The sequence below is a fragment of the Moschus berezovskii genome, chromosome 7 (genome assembly GCF_049115385.1).
Source record: "Moschus berezovskii isolate FMDL1 chromosome 7, NW_MosBer_1.0, whole genome shotgun sequence".
NCBI classification, from domain to species: Eukaryota; Metazoa; Chordata; class Mammalia; order Artiodactyla; family Moschidae; genus Moschus; species Moschus berezovskii.
The window spans coordinates 5,919,979-5,942,897 of NC_142466.1; the positions used below are offsets into that span (position 1 = coordinate 5,919,979).

General features: G+C 50.1%; 1 protein-coding gene across 4 annotated transcripts in view; it reads left to right on the forward strand.

Annotated features, from left to right (window-relative positions):
* The window catches only part of PALLD (palladin, cytoskeletal associated protein), a 367,111-nt gene that overhangs the window by 193,898 nt on the left and 150,294 nt on the right, over positions 1 to 22,919 (forward strand). The gene's annotated exons all lie outside the window — the stretch shown is intronic.

Sequence of the window (22,919 nt, forward strand, 5' to 3'; positions counted from 1 at the left end):
GTGCTTTGTGTTCATCTTAAATATTAGGTGCTTTCCGTGAACGAGTGCGTGATGGTGCAGTGTCTCTTCAGTGAATCCACCTCGTCTTGTCTAAGTGCACATGACGGCCCCTTGGGTGATCACAAAGTGAGCTGGAAAATGTAGTCCCTGCTGTCTAGAGACCTTTTATTTTTCAAGAGGCAGGGACCTGGCTCAGAGGAAAGACGGAGCCACGTATGAACCACATGCCCAGAGACAGTGCTATGAATCTGGTATCCAAAGATTAACAAAAGTGTTGAGCAAAAACTACTAGAAGAAACTGATGTATGAGCTGAATACCCATTTTGTGAAAGAAAAAGAAGTATCATTTCAGCAAACTAAATGTGTGTTATGTGGGATTCTCTTGCAGTCCAGCGGATAGCACCCGTGTTTTCACTGCTGAGGGCACTTTTGGTCCTTGGTCAGGGCACTAAGATCCTGTAGGTCACACGGCATGGCCAAAAAAATAAATAAAAGTTCCTACTGTGTGTTAGAAGGAAATACAGCAGATGTTACCAGGAGCTCTCAGGGAGGTGGGCTGCTGAGCACGTGATGTTTTCTTGTTCAGTTGATTTCCCAACTGATTTTTCAACAATATAAGTTATGCTTACAAGTGTTATTTTGAAAGAAATAAGCCCTGGGACTTTCCTGGTGGTCCAGTGGTTAAGACTCCACGCTTCCAATGCAGGGGCCCACGTTCTATCCCTGGTTGGGGAGCTGAGATCCCACATGCCTTGTGGCATGACCAGAAAAAAAAAACAAAAACAGCTTTTTAAAAATCCAATTTAAAAAATTAATTAACAATGTAAGCCCTTTTGGAGCCTGTCTTTCCCATCCTCCGCCCTCTGTACAGCCTCAGCTCAGTCACCAGGGCCGGTCAGCTCTGAGCACAGCTGGAGGCAGGAGGCTGCGGCCCGTGAGCTCCCACCCCGCCCCCCGGCCCCGAGTCCTCCTCTCCCCCCAGACACCGGGGGCTCCTGGACTCCCCATGGGCTGTGACCGCATCCTGGGAGCCCTCCCTGGAGAACATCCTGTGTTCCAGACAGGCTGCTCCTCCCTCACCATGCGCCTCGCCTCTCCGCCAACCGCACACCCTTCCTCCAAAGCCGTTTCTCAGGCGTTGGGGTAAAAGTGACAGGAGTCAGACATTTCCATCTTAAAGCCCAGATGCCAAGTATTTTACAGATCAGCCTTGAGTGGCCAGTCCACACAGGGCCTCGCACAGAAAGTAGGATGAAACTTCCGGCTCAGAAGCACTGGGGAAGGAGAAGAGACGTGAGAAGGAAGATTGAGGTTCAGAGTCAGATGACAATACTGTCGGGAAAATACTTGCCAACAGAGGAAGGACATAGCTGACGCCAGCGATGAGAGAGGTCAGGGAGTCCAGGACAGGGCTTGTGTGCTTTGTGGAAATGCGGAGAACCCATTGGGGTTGGACGCTGGCCCACAGCGCCCCCAGGGAGCCTGGTCTCAGGATTCTGTGACGGCCGTGGTCCGCCCTCCAAGGTGAACACCGCGTCAAAGCTTTCTGCTTGGCCGGCACCACCGGCCGGGCCCTTGCTGGGTCAGAAAGGGAAGCAGGTGAAGCCGGGTTGGGGCTTGAGGGGAAAAGAGCTAGGAGTCAAGGGAATGGACACCAAGGATGAAAATGACTCAGGAGGGGCGATGGGAGAACAGGGAGATGGGGAAGCAAGCGAAGGGGGAGAGGATGCTGAGCACTCAAAACCTCAAGACAGAGGAACCTGCAAGCGGCTGAGGCATTCCAGGGATGTCTGAGTGTCCAGTGGAGGCGCAGGACAGGATGTCACAGCATGGAGAAGGTGGTCAGGGAGCCCGAAGTGGACACTTTGCTGTGTCTGACTCTGCGACCCCATGGACTGTAGTCCGCCAGGCTCCTCTGTCCATGGGATTCTCCAGGCAAGAACACTGGAGTGGTTTGCTATACCCTTCTCCAGGGGATCTTCCCAACCCAGGGATCAAACCCGGGTCTTCCGCATTGTGGGCGGATTCTTTACCAGCTGAGCCACAAGGGAAACCCAAGAGTACTGGAGTGGGTAGCCTATCCCTTCTTCAGGGTATCTTCCCAAGCCAGGAATCCAACCAGGGTGTCCTGCATTGCAGGCGGATTCTTTACCAGCTGAGCCACCAGGGAAGCCCAAAGTGAACACTTTAGAGGGAACGTTTACATGGATGACAGCCAGGGGAAGCAGTGAAGCTGTCAGCAGAGTGAGGACCTGGCCAGGGCTGGCGTCAAGCTGGGGAGAGGGGTGATGGGAGGGTGCAGAGACCTTGAAGAGAGGCGGTCACCCAGAAGGGTCAGCACTGTCCTTGGAGCGGAGCGGGGAGTCCAGGACCACACAGGACCACTCTGGACCATGTGATCCAGAGAGGGTCACGACAGGTTTCCTAACATTCTCAAGACTTTAGTAACGTTCATCAGTACAGAAGCATTTCCAGTGACACTGTTCGAGGAGGCGGGGTGCTGTGTGGGAACAAAGACCCCACAGATAACCCTGCAGAGGGGGCTCTGTGGCCCCAGAGCAGGGGGGCCCGGAGGAGAGGCAGAGCCAAGCTGCCTCGGGGGAGGCGTGGAGCAGCACCGCCAGGCGCACGGGGTCACCTGCTGGGGTTTCACGCCCAGCGACCCAGGCGCAGTGTTTGTACTGAGAAGCAGATGGCCATCTCCAGTCCAGCTCACGCTTGTTCGTTCGTTGCTTCTCGTTTTCTTTCCGTCGCAGCAGTGCGTTCGTTCTGTGGTTGCTCACCTCTTCCATCCAGGGAGGACCGCGCGTGGGTTTTTATTGCGCAAGCCTCTCTCCTGGATTTTGATGCCGTGAGACAGTCATTCTCAGCTAGTGGCTCTCTAGCCCATCGGTATTGAATTTCAGTTTGTCTCTACAACTTTTACTGCTAGAGAATTTATTTCTGTCTGCTGCAACAGACCAGCATTGGATTGCCAGTTTTGTTTCTGTGTTTTTTTTAACCATCCATTTCTTTTTTTCTGTGAATATGTGGATTCTTCACTGAAAGGAATCCATCACCTAATGGTGAAAATATTAGTCACAGGGAGCTTTATTTGAGTTACTTCCTCTTACATGTGTAAAAGCAGACTGCTCATTTTCTCAGCAAACCTAAGGGTGACTGTTTCCTTACTTAAGTTATGATTACACAAACCTCGTGGAGAGTGCTGGAATGGATGTTGGTTTTTGAAAACTTTTTCCATGTGTGGCAGGGAACTGGATATTCTTTCATTTGGTTTTAAGAACAAGGTCCTTATTAAATGAGTTGGATAAAACATGTTGATTTTCATGAGACACGTTGGCTAAATAACCGTGTGTAAATTGACACATAAGTTTGCTCCCTTCTTCAAAAGGAAGCTATGAATTAATTGTAGTCAGGACCTGCAGCTTTGCTGTGCGAGGTTCACATCTTCTGACCCTGGGTGTGGAGGTCATACGAGGGTGACGTGGGCCCCTCCTGGGATCAAGGCTGTGGGAAGGATATGTATTGACTCTGAAGGATTTTGATGATGCTCAAAAGCCTTTGTAAACAAGAGCGTTCAGTTCGTGTCTGTGTCTCTCGCGTCTCTCCCCCCTCTTAACTCAGAAATCCTGGAGTGTGCTCGTTGTACACCCTGCTTCAGTTCTCAGTGTCCCATGGGGCCCCCTGTACGTCTGTGAGGCCGAGGGTGTGTCTTTGCAGATGGTCTTTGCGACTGCAGCCTCCTGGTTTGAAGCGGTGACACCGCGGGTCCACTGACATGCTCTCCAGGTATTTTTCCTCCTCCCTGTGTGTTAGGAACCACAAGGAGTAGGTCCGGCTCCCTGGTGTGCTTTTTCATCGCAGAGGATTTCATAAATCGGTCACATGTGGGTAATCATATGGCTCGGCTCTGGTTGCAAACTTTCTGCTTTCCTAGTAACAGCCGCTAAATGTGAAGGTTATGAAAGATTTCTGGAAAGACCACAAGTATTTTCTTGTCCTTGTTTCTTCGCTGGAAAATAGTTCTAGTGCCATCTGGTTTCTGGGATGTACCGTTGTGCGTTGTGTGCAGTGCCGTCTGCAGCAAGAAAACCAAAAGCTGGCAGACACGAGTGCCTGAGTGCCACGCGGCGCACGGCGAAAGGCCTCCTGCCGTCTGTCTCTAGCTTGGGCTTCGTAGCTTGGCCTCTGGGCAGTTTGGCCCCGGGGGGGAAGCCTCATTCTGGGAGACTGTGTTTATCGTCTGATTCCCTCCTCTCCTTCACAGCCGTGTTTCCTTGGAGCAGCGGCCTTTACATCCAGTGTCCATTCTGTCACAAAGCAGTCTCACACACAGAGGAGAGGGCTCCACAGTGAGGCCTCCTAGAGAACAGCAGGAGTTTCACTTCATGTCTTCTCATCACCCTGCATTTAAGAACTGTATTTGGTCTCGTCCTTACTCTGACAGTCTGACACTAAACAGCTGTCTTGCTGGAGAGAAAGATAATGAAGAAGTTTTAATTTTTACCAAAAAGTGGCATACGGAAGTTTCTAGAAGCAGTGAGTTGGCCCCTGTCCATGCGTTACTTGAGAAGTTGATTTCCACCAAGGGCCACTGCCCCTGTGGTCACTGTGTGTCACCCACGGGGAAACGGCGAGGCTTTCTTCTGCAACAACGAAAGGTCACAGACCGCTTCCACACAGTCCGTGGGAAGCAGTATAAGTAAACTGGATTCTCCCACAGTCGTGAGTGGGTGGAGTGAGCGGGGACCGGCTCTGCAGGGCTGCCTTTGTTCTGGAGGAGGAGGGCGCCTCGGAAACGGGAACCCTAGCGCCAGGGGCCGCCTGCTGGCCCGCCCTTGCTCCACATCGAGGCCTGCATCTCTCGGCATCCCCTCCTACCTGAGCACCTGGCAGGGTGCAGGCAGGCTGGTGATGAGCTAGACGCCACCCAGATGTAGACCGAACCTCAGACCTAGAGCTGGATTCGGGTGGAACCCCGTGGCTGAGGGGGTCCAGGCAGACAACAGGCATCGCGGGCAGGCCCCAACTGGGCGTGTTTGGGATAGCCATCCCACCAGGCCGGCTCTGTGTCGTGGGTTTGGGTGGGACATTGGCCTGAGCTCAATAGCCTTTTGCTTAAAAGCTTGACGTCTGGGAAATGACCAGAAGTCGCTCTAACACTGTGAGTATCTGTAGAAGATAAATTAAAGTTTCGAATTCCTCTGTCTCCCAGATCCTTCCCAGCCTACAGCGTATACTCCGCAGGGTCTTGTAGTTCAGTCATGCAGTTACCCTGCCGTGTCCAACTCTTTGTGACCCCATGGACACACCCCATGTAGCGCGCCTGGCTTCCCTGTCCTTCACCATCTCCTGGAGCTTACTCAAATTCATGTCCATTGAGTCGGTGATGCCATCCAACCATCTCATCTTCTGTCATCCCCTTCTCCTCCTGCCCTCAATCTTTCCCAGCATCAGGGTCTTTTCCAATAAGTTAGCTCTTCGCATCAGATGGCCAAAGTATTGGAGTTTCAGCTTCAACATCAGTCCTTCCAATGAACTCCCAGGACTGATCTCCTTTAGAATGGACTGGTTGGATCTCTTTATAGTCCAAGAGACTCTCAAGAGCTTTCTCCAACACCACAGTTCAAAAGCATCAATTCTTTGGCACTCAGCCTTCTTTATGGTCCAGCTCCACAGAGTCTAAACAAACTACTTTAGGGTTGTATGAGAAAATCACTGAGTCCCTCCAGCTTGCTGCGGCCCACTTGCTTGTGAACAGTCTCTCATTTACTCTGGATTTATTCCCAGATTGAGTCATTTTCCCCCAGTGTCAAATTTCCCCTGTGATCTACTTTCACATGAAATTTATAGACATCAACTTTTTTTAATCTTTTTTATTAATTTTTTTCCTAGAGCAATAATTGTCATGGAATACCATATTAGTTAAGCTGTTCAGTGTGTTTCCTACATTATGTGAACATTGTGAAATGGCCACTGCAATAAGTCCATTTAATACCCATCACTGTGAGGAGGACATTGGGGACCTACTGTCTGGCAGCTTAGAAATGTGCAGCACAGCATTGTTACCGGGCCAGCGTGTGATCCGTTACATCCCAGACTTAGCCACCTTACAACTGGAAGTGCGTCGCTTTGCTCCCTCTTCACCCATTTCGCTTACCCCTCACCACCTCCAGACTCTGGCAACCATTAATCTAGTCTCTGTATCTGTGAGTTCAGGTTTTGGGGTTTTGTGATTTTTTTTAAAGATTCCTCATAAAAATGAGATCATACAGTTTTAATCTTTCTCAGTCTGTCATGTACCATACTGCCCTCAAGGTCCATCCACGTTGTCAAGAAGAGCAAAATTGCCTTCTTTTTATGGCTGAATGTTGCACGCACGCGTGTGTGTAGAAGCGCGGGAGAGAGAGGGGACACGCTCCTGTCTTTACCATTCGTCCATCGATGGATGCTTAGGCTCCATCCATGTCTCGGCTGCTGTGAATTGAGCTGTAGCAAACATGGGGTGCCGCTCTCTCTTCAAAATAGCAATTTCATTTCCTGAAGATAAATGTCCAAAAGTATAATCACTGGCCCAGAAGGTAGCTCTGTTTCTAAGTTCTGTGAACTCTCCCTACTGTTCTCCATGGTGGCTGCACCAATTTACCTTCCCGCCGACAGTGTAGGAGGGCTCCGTTCTCTCCGCACCCTCTCCAGCATTTATCAGTTACAGACTTTTCAGTGGTGGCCATTCTGACAGGTGTGAGTGGGTACCTCCTCCAGTTTTGATTTGCATTTCTCTAATGATTAGCGATACTGAGCATCTTTTCATGTGTCTGTTGGCCATCTGTGTGTCTTCCTTAGAAAAATGTCTCTTCAGGTCCTCTGCCCATTTTTAATCAGGCTGTTCATTCCTTTTTTTTTCCTGCTGTTGAGTCCTGTGAGGTGTTTGTATAGTTTGGGTATTAACCCTTTATTGGTCATATAATTTACAAATATTTTCTCTGTTTTGGTGGGTTGCCTTTTTTGTTTCTGTCGATGGTTGCCTGTGGTGTGAGCATGTCTTGTTCTAAGAAACAATCTACTCATTTATGGTCCATGTTGACTTGAGTTTGTAATCAGAACACTGTCTAAAGGTGAAACAGGATTATTGTGGAGATTACAGGAGGGAAAAGCCAGTCAATACTGTCATAACCTGAGAGTCTCCACTGTGGGCTGGACACTCCCCCCCGACAAAGGCACGTGGTGGGTAGATGTTTATCCTTATGGGAGCAGTGACTGTTTTCCTACATGAAGAATAAGTAGACACGTTGGACATATTTCCTCTGAAAAGGCTTAATTGCTGCTACTTATACAACCTGGATGTGTCACATTGATGTAACATTTCAAACTAAGGAGTTGCGTGAGTCACAGAGACATTGTTTCAGCACCTTTGTGCAGGTGCAGGAGACCAGTCTGATGATTGGCGTGTCTGGGAGACAGTGCTCAGGCTCACCCAGTCTATTTCCCATCCCGGTCCTGGCCTTCTTTTTATGATGAACTATCTGTAGCCTTGTCGGGTCTTGTTGAGACCACCAGGGCAGCTAGTCAGCACCTTCTGAACACTGTTGCTGCTTTTTCTAACTGAGAAACTTCTTTTTTAACAGTGTTTTCTTCATTTCTGCTGTGCAACAGAGTGACTCACTTATATATGTACATACACATTCTTTTCATATCCTTTTCCATCATGGTTTGTCACAGGATACTGACTGTAGCTCCCTCGGCTACCATTCTGTTTGTAATGGTTTGAATCTGCTAGCCCAAAGCCCCCGTGCACCCCTCCCTCCTCCTCGGCAGCCACAAGTCTCTTCTCTGGGTCTGTGAGTCTGTTTTGGTTTCATAGATAAGGTCATTTGCATCGTATTTTAGATTCCACATATATGGTATTTGTCATTCTCTGACTTCACTTAGTATGCTAATATCTAGCAGTGGACCATTGCTACAAATGGCATTATTTTGTTCCTTTTTATGGCTGAGTACTATTCCATTGTATATATGTACCACACCTTCTTTATCCGTTCATCTGTTGATGGACATCTAGGTTGTTTCCTTGTCCTGGCTATTGTGATAACTGCTGCAGTGCACATTGGGGTGCATTAAACGTTGCATTTCTTGTGTGATTTTCCTGCTGTGAAAGTTTCTGAAACGCAGGTGTGTCCCCTGGTGGTCCCCGCGTTCTCGTCTCCATTCTTGACCAGCTGCTCTGTGGCTCAGGGCACAGCTGTTCCTCCTGGCTCCCCTTCACTGTCACCCTCGCAGTGCCTTCCCCTCTTTCTTTCCTTGGTTCCTGGCTGCTCAATGCCCAGCGTTTCATTTTTTCATTTTCCTCTCTCATATGCCAGAAGCACACACCCTCCAGTAGCTTTCAAAGAAAACATAAAGGACCAGTGGCTTCTAGAACTAGACATGGAACAACAGAGTGGTTCCAAATTGGGAAAAGAGGACATGAAGGCTGTACATCATCATCCAGCGTATTTAACTTATTTAACATCATGCGAACTGCCGGGCTGGATGAAGCACAATCTGCAATCAAGATTGCCAGGAGAAATATCAACAACCTCAGATATGCAGATGACACCACCCTAATGGCAGAAAGTGAAGAGAAACTAAAGAGCCTCTTGATGGAGGTGAAACAGGAGAGTGAAAAAGTTGGCTTAAAGCTCAACATTCAAAAAACTAAGATCATGGCATCCGGTCCTTTCACTTCACGGGACCTAGATGGGAAAAAAATGGAAACAGTGACAGACTTTTCTTGAGCTCCAAATTCACTGTGGATGGTGACTGTAACCAAGTAAAAGATAATGCTCCTTGGAAAGAAAGCTGTGACAAACCTAGATAATGTATTAAAAAAGCAGAGATTGCACTTGCCAACAAAGGTCCATAGAGTCAAAGCTATGGTTTTTCCAGTAGTCATGGATGGATGTGAGAGTTGGGCTATAAAGAAGGCTGAGTGCCAGCAAATTGATGCTTTCCAATTGTGGTGCTAGAGAAGACTCTTGAGAGTCCCTTGGACTGCAAGGAGATCAAACCAGTCAATTCTGAAGGAAATCAGCACTGAATATTCATTGAAAGGACTGATGCTGAAGCTCTAATACTTTGACCACCTGTTGCAAAGAGCCGACTCATTAGAAAAGACCCGGATGCTGGGAAAGATTGAGGGCAGGACGAAGAGGGGGCAAAAGACGATGAGATGGTTGGTTCGCATCACCGACTCAATGGACATGGGTTTGAGCAAGCTCTGGGAGATGGCAAAGGACAGGGAAGCCTGGTGTGCACAGTCCATGGGGTCGCAAAGAATTGGACAGAACTTAGCGACTGAATAACGAATAACAGATGACCCTGGTTGTCTGAAAATGTTTTTATTTTATCCTCACACTGAATTGGCAGTTTGGCTGGATCTGAAGGGACAGATAGGTTTTTCCTAAAAGCTTTGAGGAAATTGCTTCAGAGCCTTCCAGCCTCCAGAGCTGCCGTGAAGGAGTCCAGTGCCAGTCTGCCTTCTGGACCGTTGTGTGTGGCCGGTTATTTTTTCATTCTACAACCTGTCAGAGCTCATCTTTGGTCTGGCGCTCTGAGATCTGCTCAGTGATGCGCAGTATTTTTCCAAGCTTATACAGGATATTTCGGTGGGATAGTTGCAGTTTGAAAACTTATTCTGCAGATTTCTTCCTATCACTTTTTGCTTCCTCTCCAGTCTCTCAGTCCTCTCTTGCCTAAACTTGTATTATCCTGATGTTTAGAACTGCTGCATTAGACCTGAGCTTCTGATTTGCTGTTTTTTTCTTGCCTGTTTTCATTGTGCTTTCTGTAGATCTCTTCACCTTTGTCTCTCAGACCTTTTGCTGAATTTGTCATTTCTGCAGTCATACTTCCATTCCCCAAGTCTTCTTTCTCATCCTCTGGATTTTCTGTGGCACCCTGCTCTGTGTCAGGGATGACATCACGCCCTGTATCTCTGCAGCTGTTAATCATTGGAGGTCTTTGTTGGGGGGGGACTTAGCTGTCCCCCACCACTTTTGGCATTTTCTCTACTCCCTCAAGTTTCTTGCTTGCTTGCTTTCTTTTTTGTATCCACTTGCCCTGAATTCTGTGTCTGAGGTTTTCCTTAAATATCTCATGGTTACTGACTGGAAACTGTCTAGTTGGCTGCAGCTTGCTGGCGGGTAGCGGCCCCCCTAGTATTCGGCAAGGGCCCCAAATGCCAGGGTCTACAGGCCTTTCCTCGTAGGTTGCTCAGTTTCTCCAGAAGGAAAAGTGTTCATTTCCTTCCCTGGCCAAGACTGAACAAGCAGGGACTGCTTGGCAGACATCTGGAGGCTAGGGGAGAGGGGGCTGGCCTCATCCCTCGGTGGACACATCCACCTAATTCCTGTGCTCATCTTCAGCCCCTTCCCTTTGCTGGACCAGGTGTCGCTGGGTCTGACTGTCCCCACGGTGGAAGCCTCCTGACTCTGAAGGACAGGAGAAGGCGTGGCTGAGGCTCCAGGAATGGGTGGAGCTGGTCTCCCAGGAACCCCCAGGCTGCCCTCTGCTCCACCGTCCCCCACCTTCGGTGGAGGCTAGTGGCCAGGCCTTCAGCTGCTCAGGGAGCGCCCTTCCTGTTGGCGTCAGCTCCTGGGGGCACCTGGTTCCCACCTGCTGTCCTGAAAGTCAGTGAGGCTCCTTTCACTCGTATCCCAGTGAAACCGCAGTGGTTCTCTCTCCCTCCAAGACCCCTGATCTAAGAAAGAAACAAAAATAGAATGCATCCATTGAGTCCACCACGGTTTAAGGCCCATTTATGACTTTGGATCTTTTTCTTAAAGGGACACTGTTTCCAGTCCCCCTACCACCAACAAGGTGACCTTGAACCGTCCCCTCGTGCCCCATCCCAGTTCCTCCTCGAGTCAAGGGCGTGTCGATGTACCTGCTTCGTGGGACTGTGGCCTTAGGGACAGTGTGCTGGTGCAGAGCGGAGCCACAGGGCGGGCACCCGGCTGCTGCTGCCTACCTTTGTTGGCATTATTTTCATTAAGGCAATGTGGACAATGACTCTTTTGTTCCTTGACTACACATAGAGAAAGTTTCTGAAATAAGCAACTCGCAAACCTTGCAAAATACAAGTGAATTTTTCCTCGGTTATGTTCCCTCCCACCCCTGCATCCTGGCTTCACCTTGAAAATGTACTGAGGAAAAAAATTTGATGGAAAAATCACTGACCGATTAGGAGTTCTGGTTTTCATTCAAGTCCCCTAGAGTTCCTGAAAATTACACGTGTGAACTTTTATACGCCGAATATCAGAAAAGAGGGGAGTAGGGACTTTCCTGGTGGTCCAGTGGTCAGGACTCTGCACTTTCACTGCAGGGGGCACGGGTTGAGTCTCTGGCTGGGAAGCTAAGATCTCCCTGGTGTATAGCACAACCAAACAAAGAGAGAGAGAGATGGGGGTGGAGCGGGGACGCTTGTGCTTACATAAGGCTGCAGAATGTTGACCGTCTGTTCTCTGGGGCAGGCTCAGCTCTGTAGCCATGCAGGAAACACTGCTTATGGACCACAGGGGACCCTCAAAGCACTTTAATAACCAACTGATCTGTCATGAAGGAGAAGTTTCTAAATTCACCAAGGCCTGTCTGCATCTCCTCCCATGACAAAGAACTCTGGAAACTTGGGGCAGCCCAGGACCCCTGTCCGTGTCTCCAGCCCAGGACAGGCCCTCTTCCACTGGCAGTTTCTGCAGAACTCTTACTGGTCAGCTCTCCTGAAGCCCCTTCCCTCTCTTGTTCCCATGCAGATGAGTGACTTAGACTCAGTGCCAGGTGGTGAATAACGTGAAGAACAAGTATAGCGATGATTCAGAGGAGCCGTGAGTCATGAGGGAGAGAGGAAACTTCCTGTGTGTTGCTGGGAGTGAACCGGAGCAACCCGAGCTCATGTAGGGCAGGCTGGTGGCCTTTCATTGGAGAAAGCCAGTTGCTGTCCACCCGGTCCAGAAGTTCAGGGTCTGTTGGAAATGATATTTAGGGTCAAGGAGCATAATCAGAAATTTCAGAAGAGTGTAGGATGTTTACAAATGTCTCCAAAAGTAACCATGAGCTCAAAGCGCAATTCTTCCCTTTTCTGACCTTAAAATAATGCCATTCCTAGCCAAACCAAGGTTCAGTTCAGTTCAGTCGCTCAGTCGTGTCCGACTCTTTGTGACCCCATGAATCACAGCACACCAGGCCTCCCTGTCCATCACCAACTCCCGGAGTTCACTCAAACTCATGTCCATTGAGTCGGTGATGCCATCCAGCCATCTCATTCTCTGTCGTCCCCTTCTCCTCCCGCCCCCAATCCCTCCCAGCATCAGTCTTTTCCAGTGAGTCAACTCTTCGCATGAGGTGGTCAAAGTATTGGAGTTTCAGCTTTAGCATCAGTCCTTCCAATGAACACCCAGGATTGATCTCCTCTAGAATGGCCTGGTTGGATCTCCTTGCAGTCTAAGGGACTCTCAAGAGTCTTCTGCAGCACCACAGTTCAAAAGCATCAATTCTTTGGCGATCAGCTTTCTTCACAGTCCAACTCTCACATCCATATGTGACCACTGGAAAAACCATAGCCTTGACTAGATGGACCTTTGTTGGCAAAGTAATATCTCTGCTTTTTAATATGCTGTCTACGTTGTTCATAACTTTCCTTCCAAGGAGCAAGCGTCTTTTAATTTCATGGCTGCAATCACCATCTGCGGTGATTTTGGAGCCCAAAAAATAAAGTCTGACACTGTTTCCACTGATTCCCCATCTATTTCCCATGAAGTGATGGAAGCAGATGCCATGATCTTAGTTTTCTGAATGTTGAGCTTCAAGCCAACCTTTTCACTCTCCTCTTTCACTTTCATCAAGAGGCTTTTGAGTTCCTCTTCACTTTCTGCCATAAGGGTAGTGTCATCTGCATATCTGAGGTTATTGATATTTTTCCCAGCAGTCTTGATTCCAGCTTGTGCTTCTTCCAGCCCAGCATTCCTCATGATGTACTCTGCATATAAGTTAAATAAGCAGGGTGGCAATATACAGCCTTGACGTACTCCTTTTCCTATTTTGAACCAGTCTGTTGTTCCATGTCCAGTTCTAACTGTTGCTTCCTGACCTACATATCGGTTTCTCAAGAGGCAGGTCAGGTGGTCTGGTATTGCCATCTTTTTCATAATTTTCCACAGTTTGTTGTGACCCACCCAGTCAAAGGCTGTAGCATAGTCAATAAAGCAGAAATAGATGTTTTTCTGGAACTCGCTTGCTTTTTCCATGATCCTGCAGATGTTGGCAATTTAATCTCTGGTTCCTGCCTTAGATCTAAAAAAAAATTGGTAGTGATTTATGTCAGAGTGTCCTGGTATATTTTCTTCTAAGAGTTTTATGGTTTCTGGTCTTACATTAGGTCTTTAATCCATTTTGAATATATTTTTGTTTATGGTGTGAGAAAAGTTCTAATTTCATTCTTTTAGCGAGTTAGCCAAGAGTTCATTCAGGTTTTTCCATAACATATTCTGGGAAAACCCAAATGAACTGTTTGGCCTACCCACCACATACTACTGTCCAGTGTTCTCAGCACCCCTTATTAATATTGCAATGACTCTCTTTTCTCTATTGTCTATTTTTGCCTCTTCCGTTGCAAATTAATTGACCCGGGAGAGTGTGTTTACCTCTGGGCTCTCTATCCTGCCCCATTCATCCGTGGGTCTGTTTTTGTGCCACTAATTCATCTTGCAAAATTACTGACATGTGTTGAAAAAATATGACCAATGTGATGAGTACAATTTGATCATAAATATAATTATTAAATATTAGTGTGCTTCCGTGCTTTGTACTCAGACACTCAGTCTTGTCTGACTCTTTGAGACCTCATGGACTATAACCTGCCAGGCTCCTCTGTCCATGGGATTCTCCAGACAAGACTATTTCCTTCTCCAGGGGATCTTCCTGACCTGGAGATCGAACCTGTGTCTCCTGCATTGCAGGCAGATTCTTTACCACTGAGCCATCAGGGAAGACCATTATTGTGCTTTAGTCATTAGCAACTAATGAGAAGTGAAATGATTTTATCAGCTATGTCATTGTCACCAGCAGAATCCCAAATCCTGATTACCTGAGGTGTCAGTTTTACCCTTAAAAATCACAGAGTCTGGGAACTTTTTTGAAATTGTACCTAAGATTCAAATTTACATCTTAATTAGGAAGCCCATCTAAATGTAGCTACTCATTTATTTCTAAAAGACAGTGTTCAGTAGTTTAAGTTTCAGCCTCAGTGGTGGTGTAAGTCGTGGAGTTTGGTTTCTTTTGGAGCTGAGAATGTGATGTGTCCAGCAGTGGAGGGAGCCCAGGGGCCTTGGTGCACCAAGCTGGTCAGTAAGCCGACAGCCCCCGGGGGGTGTCTGAGCACAGTCTGCGTGTCCCCCCTCGTTTCTGTCTGAAAAGGTTTGCTGGGGATGAGGTGAAGGCATGGCACAACGCGAGACTGTACAGAGTCGCCAGTCTCCTTTTTTCTCCTTCAAACGTACTTCTGGTTTGAGCGTCTTTCTGCTCCGGGCGCCACTTTCTCATATTATTTCATGTCTGTCATCAGCGTTTATCACAGATAAGCTACTGGTTTTTAAAAAGCAGCCTTGAGGAACACAACATTCTCTGAAAGGAAACCTGCCAAAAACCTCGTGCTATCCTCTCAGCACCAGAATTAAGCAGCAGAGGGAAGCGGGCGGGCAGGAGGCGGGCGCCGCCCGGCAGGGCCGCGCGGGCAGGGCTCCCCCGGGGTCAGGGTCAGTGCCGGGCATCAGGGGTGGAGCCGTCAGCCTTCACGGGGCTCGGACCGGAGCGGAGAGCGGGCACGGCGCCCGGCGGCGCCCTGCTGCCCCGGTCAGCGTCCCTCTGGGCGCCGCCTCAGCTCCGGCCGGGCGTCGGGCGCTCGGCTGGCGGCCGCCTCTGCCCGCGTGCGCTCCGCGATGGGCCGCTCCTGCTCCTCGCCCAGGTTCCGCGGACGCTTGACCAGGTTCCACGGGGGAACCCCAGCCTTGTCGAAGGGGGACGCGGAGCGAAGACCCCACAGCCGTCCCCTGGGGCCGGGAGAGGGGCCGTGGGTGGGCCTCTGCCTCAGAGCAGCTGCTGTCTCAGCTCAGTGCCCCAGTGTTGGGTCCACTTTTCCTCTCTCAGAATGCCGGGCTTTGTGGCTGTACGGCCTTAGTACTTACACGCCTCAGTTTTGTGATCTGTGCATAGAGAGTCGGACACGACTGAGCGACTGAACTGAACTGAGGCAGACGTTACACTCTCACACACACACTGAACACTTCCCCCCACACATGCACACACACAGCACACTCACACCCACACACACACATGCCCACCCACACATCCACACACAAACTCACACTGTTACACACACACATGCCCACTCACACATCCACACACAAACTCACATACACTCACACACACACATGCCCACTCACACATCCACTACACTTTCACACACACACATGCCCACCCACACATCCACACACAAACTCACACTCTCACACACACACGCCCACTCACACATCCACACACAAACTCACACTGTTACACACACACATGCCCACTCACACATCCACACACAAACTCACACTGTTACACACACACATGCCCACTCACACATCCACACACAAACTCACATACACTCTCACACACACACATGCCCACTCCACACTCCACACACAAACTCACATACACACACACACACACATGCCCACTCACACATCCACACACAAACTCACATACACTCACACACACACACATGCCCACTCCATACTCCACACACAAACTCACATACACACACACACACACATGCCCACTCACACATCCACACACAAACTCACATACACTCACACACACACATGCCCACTCACACATCCACACACAAACTGACATACACTCACACACACACATGCCCACTCACACATCCACACACAAACTGACATACACTCACACACACACATGCCCACTCACACATCCACACACAAACTCACACTCTCACACACACACATGCCCACTCACACATCCACACACAAACTGACATACACTCACACACACACATGCCCACTCACACACCCACACACAAACTCACATACACTCACACACACATGCCCACTCACACATCCACACACAAACTCACATACACTCACACACACACACACATGCCCACTCACACATCCACACACAAACTCACATACACTCACACACACACATGTCCACTCACACATCCACACACAAACTCACATACACTCACACACACATGCCCACTCACACATCCACACACAAACTCACATACACTCTCACACACACACATGCCCACTCACACATCCACACACAAACTCACACTCTCACACACACACATGCCCACTCACACATCCACACACAAACTGACATACACTCACACACACACATGCCCACTCACACATCCACACACAAACTCACATACACTCATACACACATGCCCACTCACACATCCACACACAAACTCACTTACACTCTCACACACACATGCCCACTCACACATCCACACACAAACTCACACTGTTACACACACATGCCCACCCACACATCCACACACAAACTCACATACACTCTCACACACACACATGCCCACTCACACATCCACACACAAACTCACATACACTCACACACACACATGCCCACTCACACATCCACACACAAACTCACATACACTCACACACACACACATGCCCACCCACACATCCACACATAAACTCACACTGTTACACACACACATGCCCACTCACACATCCACACACAAACTCACATACACTCTCACACACACATGCCCACTCACACATCCACACACAAACTCACACTGTTACACACACATGCCCACTCACACATCCACACACAAACTCACATACACTCACACACACACATGCCCACCCACACATCCACACACAAACTCACACTGTTACACACACACATGCCCACTCACACATCCACACATAAACTCACACTGTCACACACACTCTTGCACGTCCACACATACACCACCACATCCCCCGACAGATGCACACACACCGCACACTCACATACATATGCACACTCACACATACATTCACACACACCACACACACGCGTACACTCACAGGCCCACACACACACCTCCACACACTTGCACTCACATACTAACACTCTCACACTCATATTCACAGATACAGACACACTCACACACCCATACACTCCCACACACACTCAGATACCCACACACACCCTACACACATACATACAGTCACACATGGCACCTACACACACTCACAGTCACACATACCCACACACACTCACACACATACACATTCGCACATGACACCCACGTGTTGGTGGCCAGGGCCTCTTTCGGGAGCTCGCAGCCCTGAGGATGTATGTGGCGTCCCCATGCTTGTGATGTGGCTGCATCCCCAGGTACCAAGTCCTCACACCAGCATCCAGGGCAGGAGAGTGGGGCCTCTGGCAGTAGGTCCTGGAATCACCCCGATCACTGAGACACAGCTCAGGAACCCAGCACTCAGTGAACCCCCATCCGTTGTCTGATAAAGCAGAACTGGACACAGGTGGATTAGGGAGGCTGCTGGGGAGCTCACACGCACAGATCACTGGTGCCCCAGCACGCTTAAATCATTCCGGAGAGACCCTCAAGGGCCTGTGTCCAGTTACTAGTGACCCCAGCATCCAAAATGAGCTAAGAGTGGTGGTGGGAGATGGAGAAGGGCAGACACTACGGGTGACTCGGAGGGTGACAGAGTGGGTATGACTTGGCTGTTGCGCGTCCCAGCCTTCATCTGATGGGCGCAGAGGGTGTGCACGCGGGGCTCTCCTGAACCCCGTTCCATCACCAGCACCCTCTGAGCCCTAGTGGGCACACGGACGCACGCGTGCAGACACCGTTTATTCTGCTTGCTGCCGGGCAGCAGAGTGAGGCGCCGGTCTGTGTTCCCTACCCTTCGGATGCCCGATCTCATCTGACCTCCGGAGGGAGCAGGCCAGACTGGGACATGCTCCTCTTTATGCTCAGAATCGAGGAATTAGTAGATCGCCCCCAGCTCAGATGGCTCAAGAGACAGCTGATGTTGGACACACTGGAGCCTGCCTTTTTTAAAAACTAAACTTGTATGTGAATAGTACTATTTTTGAGTGTCAGATGCAGAAGACAGCTGGAGGGTGAGACACTAAAGAAACACCCTCGTGGCGTCTGGGTCCATCAGAAGGGAGCTGTGGGGAGGAGGCTGCGGCAGGGTCTGTCTGTGAGCACTGTGGTTGCCATCACACAGGCCACAGGTGCCGGGGTGTTTCCTGGGAGAAACTCCCTTACTAACAAAGTGCTCCGCGGTAAGATGAGAACTTGCTGCTCTACTTTCCGCAAAGTCCTTGCTGTGACCCTGCTCAGATTCTGGTCTCTGCACAAAGTGGGGGCAGCCTCACTGACCCCTCAAGCCCATCGACTCAGTGAGCGCCTCTCGGGGAGGCTCTGCTCCCTGAGTCTCAGGGCCGTGAGTCCTGAGCCCACCATGACCGAGGGGCAGACAAAAGGAACACTCCGCTCTTGCTTCCCTGACTGCTGGGAGGTCCGCATCTTGCTTCAGAGACCAAGGCTGGCACCACTGGGTCTTGGGGGCTGGGCTCCAGCCGTGGTGGCCGCGGGCTGCCCGCGTTCCTGGCTGCGGACTGGCTCCCTGGGGCAGTGTCCGTGAGCTCAAGCACAGACCGAGTCTGATCCCCTCGCTCGCATGTCTAACCCACATCACCCTTGTCCTAGTATCAGCTCTCAAAGCCGTTCCGTGGTGTATTTTTCCTTGATTTGTGATCAGAAGCTGATTGAAAATGGGGAGCTTAAGACCGGTCAGGAGTCGGGTCTGGAGTCAGCGATGCTGCAGAAGGGCTGGCTATAACTAAGAGCTCACTCTCAGCCAACACTCATGAGGACGGTGACGTGACCACGGGGTGGGGGGGCACCCAGGAGACTGGGGTTAGAGGCATCATGTGCGGCCCGTGGCAGGGATAGTTTTAGTTTCCTCTCCTTACCACACGGCTCCTGCTGCCCCACCCAGTGCAGCCCTGAACGTCTGTCCACCCAGGCTGCTCCGTCTGCCTCTGGCCTCCCACTGTGTTAATCCTGGTTGACCCTCAAGTTCACAGCAACTCCAGCTGATAGCACATTAGTCACTGTCATTTCTGTTATTCTGCCTTTTTTAGGTTAATATGCAGTACTGAGATTATTACAAGATGCAAATGGCAAAATGAATAAGTAAAGTATTTGTTGGACAGTTTAAATTATAAAGCTTTCTTAGAAAATGAGAAGAAGGCTTTCCGGCCTAAAGTCCAGGCAGAGGAAACGGCCCCTTTGATGAGCACTGGCGCAGGAGTTGCTGGCTGCCTCCACACGTGGGCGCGGCATCAGCGGGAGACACCGTCCCCCGTGGGAAGCTGGTCCTGGGGCTGCGTTCTGCTGAGACCAGAACCCCCCGGCTCACCTGCAGCATCCACCCGCCTCTTCTCTTCCCTGACTAACAGATGTCAGCACTGTTATGTTAGAAACAACACCTGATTTGTAGTTGCCAGGGTTCTTATATATACAGCAGGCATCATTCTCATCTTTTTTCCTCTTAATTAATTATTGTGTCAGGAGGATTTGAGAAAATTGTCTAGGCCATGCTCAATAGATGGTTGAATGCTGTGTGTATTGAGCCTTTGTATGACGTAAGCTACTCGGAACACGTGTCCATTTTTCTGTGCTGTCTCAGACACTTGGAAAGAGAAACGTTCTAAAAGATGTTTGAAAAGATGATTTGGAGAAGAAGAGAAATAGTGAGGAGACTGTTTTCCCTTCTTGGTCCCTCTTAAAACATCTGCATTTTCTTTCTGTGAATGTGCTTTTGAGGAAAGGAAACCTGCTTCATCCCTCAGTCTGATTTGAAACTTTGTTTCAGAAAGATGTGGCCACTTTGCATTGTGGATGCTGCTGCTGCTGCTAAGTCACTTCAGTCGTGTCCAACTCTGCGTGACCCCATAGATGGAAGCCCACCAGGCTCCCCCGTCCCTGGGATTCTCCAGGCAAGAACACTGGAGTGGGTTGCCATTTCCTTCTCCAATGTGTGAAAGTGAAAAGTGAAAGTGAAGTCGCTCAGCCACGTCAGACTCGTAGCGACCCCATGGACTGCAACCCACCAGGCTCCCCCGTACATGGGATTTTCTAGGCAAGAGTACTGGAGTGGCTTGCCATTGTGGATATAACATTGTAAAAAGACTTTACAAGTAATCATGGCTGTCTCTGCTTGTTCACTTTGATTTTTGTCTCTAACACGCATCGTCATGCTGTGATTTTTTTTTCCTGAGCAGAAACAGACAGATATGAAGTTTCTTAGGCAAACTAGCAGGTGCGTTCAGGATAACTGAGTATGAGATGACCAGAAAGGACCATAAAAAAAGCTGAAGTAGGAGTTGCTGAGATGGAAATTTCTTTTGAGAGATGGAAAACATTAATTTAAAAGAGTTCAAGAGTTGAGGCCAAAGGCACTGGCCAGGTTGTGTAGGAAAAGACTCTGCAAGACTTCCCGGCAGCACTTCCCTTTGAAAGGCTTTTCCACGCCAGTGACATGAAGTGGATCCCAGCCGTCCCCTTCCCACCCCTCATGGACCTCAGGGTGGGGAACGATGGCAACTACAAATGAGTTTAGAAAAACAGGCAGGATGTCACTAATTTTTTTTAAATGTTCTGTGACATCTATTTTCCATTTTGCTGTGCTGTTTAATTAGCTTCAGTCTTGCACAACTGCAGAAATCTTCCTTGCTCTAAATAGTATCTTGGAGGAAGTGACCTTTGTTGAATAGAGAAAAACGTTAAGTGCCATATGGGCTCGATTAACTTCATCCCAGGTTTTAACTGTTCCCCTGGGCTTCAGAATCCATACGGCCCGTGTCCATACAAATCACACTCTGGGTGGTGGGAGAGCTACCCCTAGTTGGTGCTGCTGTCATATTTCTGAGATACCAAACGTGGAAGAAAGTTTAAAGAGAGTGGTGACTCTTGAGAAGACTGTTCCTATTTGCCTTCACATCTTTTATAGAGGTTGCTAGCTTCTGAGCTAGTAAGGAAGTCAAGTTCTGGGAGTGTGCTGGGTGTGCAGTCTGTTTGAGAAGAACCATTTTCTTGAGGGCGAGTCATACACCCTGCACCAACCTGGAACACAGGTGCCTCTTTGCTGAGGCCTGGTGGTCCTGGGAAGCTTGACTGAACACGTGCTGGAGGGCAGACAGGAAGAGAGGACAGAGGCACTTCATCAGCAGCTGACTTCATTCAGCTGTTTGCAGAGCACCCAAAGCCAGCCCTGAGACCAGGATGCCGTGGGGAGGGTGCGTGTCGCCCTGTGCTCTGGCCCCCAGGCAGGCTTGCTGGGTCCCCGCAGGCTCACATGCTCGGTGGTGCCCAGGGGCGTGTGGACAGCGTGTGCACTGTGCGCCACTGACCTTTCTCTGCAAGGGAGGACGTGCGCACACACTCGGTCACTCAGCTGACCAGACTGTGCGACGCTACGAACCGCAGCCCACCAGGCTCCTCTGTCCATGGCATTTCCCAGGCAACAGTACTGGAGTGGTGTGCCATTTCCTTCTCCAGGGGATCTTCCTGACCCAGGGGTCAAACTCATGTCTCCTATATTGCAGGCAGATTCTTTACTGGGAAAGCCCTGCAGGGGATGCTGCTGCTCCTGCTGCTATGTCGATTCAGTCGTGTCCGACTCTGTGTGACCCCATAGACGGCAGCCCACCAGGCTCCCCCGTCCCTGGGATTCTCCAGGCAAGAACACTGGAGTGGGTTGTCATTTCTTTCTCCAATGCATGAAAGTGAAAAGTGAAAGTGAAGTCGCTCAGTCGTGTCCGACCCTTAGCGACCCCAGGGACTGCAGCCCACCAGGCTCCTCCATCCATGGGATTTTCCAGGCAAGAGTACTAGAGTGGGCTGCCATCGCCTTCTCCATGCAGGCGATGAGTGAGTGTTAGTTACACGCAGGTCACTGTGCGCCACCCTGGCAGTCAGCGCCGTTCCCAGCTTCTCCTTGAGCTCCACACCCACTTCTGAGCACCCCTGCCTTCTCCGTCTGACCCAGCCTGGTTCTGCCCACCCAGCGCCTGCCCCTCCTTCCCCCTCAAAGAAGGTGGCCTGGCTCTCCCAGCCCTGGCCCAGTATTGAAGCTGTGTTTCACAGAGGAGAGGCGTGTGTGCTGAGAGTATCACAGTGGCATCGAGGCGTTTCATGCTGTAAACGCTTCATTGTCGGGGGACCACGCCCATGAGCATCATGGGGACAGAGGCAGTTTCTGCTCCGTGAACACGCCTGACCCAGAAGTTCTGTCTCCAGAGGCAGTCTTATGCGCCAGACCTGAGCCTGCCAGGGCAGTGTTTCCAGCGAGGGTGGGGAAACTCAGTCATAGGAGTGATAGGAGTCTGAACAGTCTGCGTAGTATTCGAAAGACCTCACAGGTTGCACAGGTCAGCTGAGACCCCTATCGTATTTGCACCTGACTGCCTGTCTCTTCATTCGCCAGACAGCCCTCCCCACACTGACCAGACGCTCCAGTGGGCAGTTAGTTATCATCCCTGTTTGGCACCAAAACGAGTCTTCCTGCCAGTTGTTGAATTTCCTTTAAACAGTGGAGGACACTGGAGCATCTCGCGCCCTGTTCTCAGTGACTCGGGCTCTGCCCCGAATCCCCCACCTTGCCACTTGCGGATCTCCAGCTCCGAGCCCAGCTCCCCCTGCCATCCCGGGGGCACAGGCCGGCTGGGGGCCTCCCGCCTGGGGGCCCTCCAGCACTCCCTCTCAGGGTGGTCTCCCCACCAGACTAGAGCTCTCAGACACAGGCTGC